Source organism: Gallinula chloropus (genome assembly GCF_964237585.1).
Source record: "Gallinula chloropus genome assembly, chromosome: 18".
Taxonomy (NCBI): domain Eukaryota; kingdom Metazoa; phylum Chordata; class Aves; order Gruiformes; family Rallidae; genus Gallinula; species Gallinula chloropus.
In genome coordinates, this window is record NC_140103.1 from 10,801,300 (window position 1) to 10,804,771 (window position 3,472).

The window sequence follows — 3,472 nt, forward strand, 5'->3', positions numbered from 1 at the left end:
GGAGGATCTTTGACTTGTCCAAGGACGTTGGTTACTGCAGAGCAGCCTCTGGGCTCCCAGGCTCAGACTCTCCCCTGGGCTCACCCCACATGTGCTGTGCCCGTGCAGGGGCATCCAGGCAGGGTGCAGGGTGGTGGCTCGTGCCACCAGCATCCCCAGGGAATAGGCTGCAGCAGCAGCAGCTGAGCCAGATCTGTGGGGCCCTGCTGAGGCCTTTGGGGCTGGTTCCATCCTCAGCCTCTGTGCTTGTTCATTCTGAGCTGGTGGTGCACAGAGAAGCTGGCTGGTCCCATCCAGGGACGTGCTGGGTGCTTTAGTAGGGTCACAGGAGCAGCTGGCAGTCAGGGTACAGCGAGGGGGGGCCCAGCAGCGGTGCCTGAAGGAGGGAAGGGAGGTTCTCACCCATGCACCCCTGTCCTGGCTGGGTGCTGGCTGTGGAGGTGCTCAGCATTCCTCAGGCATGGGGAGGAGGAGGAGTTGGATGCCAGCCTGCTGGGGAGGAAGCACAGTAAGGCAGCAGGCACAGGGACAAGTCCCAGCTGCCCTCTCCAGAGCCTCAGCTGGGGCCATGGTGGGACTCCCATGGGTCTGGCTGGAGTGGGGGGAGCGACACTCCATCCTCCTGGCTGCCCTGAGAGCTGCTCAGTCGCAGCAGAGCTGCGAGGTGCCCCCTCCATCCCCTGTGGGTGCCCCAGGGCTGCTGGGGCCCAGCACCTTTGTGCCCCTGGGTCATGCTCGGGGGCAGGGGGGTGTGTGGGTGTCAGTAATGAGTGACAGGAGCTCTGGGCAAGGTCCGCCACCTGCCCGTAAATAAGTGCCAGCTTTTCCCAGAGCTCGGCAGGGCCAGGCTGGCCCCTGGCCCTGGGATCATCGCAGAGCCACACGTCCAGCCCTGCTGGGGTGGGGACACGGCAGCAGCTGGAGCCTCACCCAGCGTTTGTCCCCACCAAGCGACTGTCTGCAGCCCCTGGGCCTGAGCTCTGCTCGGGCCCTTTGCAGGGACCAGGGAGGGAAAATAAATAAAGAATAAATTGGGGGGAAATCCCCAAACAGTCGTGATCTGCAGCTCAGACCAACAAACTCGGGGCTCAGCTCAGTCTGAGGGTGCGTTCCTGCCCACTGGGCTGACGTGAGCCCTGAGCACATCGTGTGGGTCGCTGGCCCTGCCCATCCTCTGCCAGGGGTGAGGAATGTGCCCCAGGTCTGGTGTGAAACCAGCTGAGCATGAGTGGGCTGGGGTGGGGGGGAGGGGGGGCTGGTGTTCCCCCCCAGTGAGCTCTGCCCAACATAAAATAACAATAAAATATCCACCCCCACGTTTGGGAACTACGGTGACTATGATGGAGGTGGGGGAAGGGGGCTCCTTTTTGGGCAGCACCTTTCTGCCTGGCAGAGGAGGAGCGTGACGGTCCAGTGCCCACCAAGTGCCACAGTGCTGGACTGAAGTTCAGTCGGGAGGTGGGGGGGGGGGGGAGGGCCACCCCTCCCTTCCTTCCCCCCGCCAGCCAGCGCCTGCCTCCCATCTTCAAAAGCCGCGGGGCCGGGCTGCATCCCCCCCTGGAGCACCATGGTGGTGGGGCCAGAGGCCAGCGGGGAGTGTGGGATCTGCTATGAGACGTATTGGGGTGCTGGGGGGGGCCGAGCCCCCCAGCAGCTGCCCTGCCGCCACTCCCTCTGCCTGAGCTGCCTGCGCAAGCTGGTGTGCCGCGCCGCCGCCGTCGCCTTCATCAGCTGCCCCTTCTGCAGGATGGTGACGCTGGTGCCCGAGCTGCCTCTGGGTGGTCCCGGGGTGATGCCGACCTTGGGGACCCCCCGTGGGGAGGAGGAAAACGCGAGGGAGGAAGGTGCTGCTGCACCCCCCGCCACCCGCCAGGCCTCGGCGCGCTCCATGGCCGTGGAGGTGGCGTGTGCGGCTCACGCCCCCGTCTTCGCGGTCAGCGGCATGGTGTCCCCCTGCGGCCTTCGCCGGGGCTCCGAGGTGCCGGGTGCCTTCGTGCTGGGGCTGCCAGGGCGGGGGCTGCTGCTGGACACGCAGCCCCCCCTCACCTCTGTGGAGAACCTGCGCTTGGGCTTCGCCGCCGGCATCCTCGTCCTCATCGTCTCCACCTTCTTCCTGCTCGTCTTCCTCAAGTAGGTCCAGATGGGTGTGAGGGGCTCCCACCCCCACCACAGCCCCCTGGAGCAGCTGGGATGGAGCCGGTCGTGGGTCAGGGACTCCTCAGGCCACAGACAGCTCAGCCCCGGCGCGGCGGGCAGGGAGAGTGCTGAGGATGGGGCTGGGGGCTCAGCCCCTCGCAGGATCCAGCCCAGGTGTGTGGGGGCTGTGGGATGCTCAGCTGCCCAGCACCCCCAGCCCCGGGGTGTCAGACTCTTGAAAATTAACTTATTGCAGAGCTTTCCCTCCCTGGGGTCTGGCTGTGCCCCCGTTCTGCTCCCAACAGTCCCGGCCCCTGGGGCGGCAGCTCAGCCGGCAGCGCAGCGTGGGGGCCACAGGCGGCTGGAACAGCCCCCGGCTGCGCTTCAGCCGGTCTCACCGGGGCGAAAGGGGCTGGGAAGGGGCTGTGTGGCAGTTCTGGGGGAGCCCTTTCCCCTGGCACAGGGAGCCCGGCCCAGCTTGGCAGAGACTTGGCAGCTGGGGAAGGGCTGCCCCACGGGGACGCGAGATATTAAACATGGTGTCAGCCCAGCACTGGCTCTGGTGGTTTCTCTGTGTGCCTGAGGCAGGGAGGGCTCTGCATCCAGGGGGGGCTCTGCATCCAGGCCCATTCACCCTTTGGTCTCAGCACCAGGGATGGGGGGACACACCCAGGGTCTGGGGTTCAAGGAAGGGGATTCGCAGCGTTGCCCTGGGGGAGGGGGTTGTTGAGCCCCATCTCACCAGCTCCAGCCCCGTGCCCCCTCCCTGGACTTGCACCAGCACCCCGAAGGAGGAACAACCCCTTCGCAGCCCCCTGTGCCCCTACCAGCCCTGAGCCCAGCACTGAGAGCCCCAAGGCCCACTGTCCCTTCCCAGGGAGCACAGAGCTTTCTCCTATTCGCTGGAGGAAGGTGGCACAGGGGGGACACATCACTGATTTTAGGTCCTTGAATCTGAGCCCTGAAAAGCCTGGGAGCCACCGGCATAGGGAAAGGGAGATCCCAGCGTGGGAAGCAGCTGTGGTACTTGCAACGCCTACCTCCCCCCCAGGCAAAGCAGAGCTGCGGGGCAGGACGCTCCTGCAAGGGGGGGCTGCAGCAAAGCATAAGAGAGCTGCCCCAGGCCTCTTCCCTGGGAGCCTGGTGGGCAGCCAGGTTGCCCCCTTGCATCCACTACCAGTAACTTTCATACAGCAGCTGCTCTCCCCTTTCCCAGGAGTGGGGATTAACAGCAAGAACAGGCCCAGAAGAGTTTCTAGCTGAAAGAATGCCCACCTGGAGTAAGAGCTAAGTCAGTTTTCAGCCAGACTGAAGCAAAACCCGTGCAAACACCATA

General features: G+C 65.1%; 1 protein-coding gene across 1 annotated transcript in view; it reads right to left on the bottom strand.

Moving 5' to 3' along the window:
- RPL12 (ribosomal protein L12) overlaps nucleotides 1-3,472 on the bottom strand; it is a 58,923-nt gene that overhangs the window by 27,419 nt on the left and 28,032 nt on the right. The gene's annotated exons all lie outside the window — the stretch shown is intronic.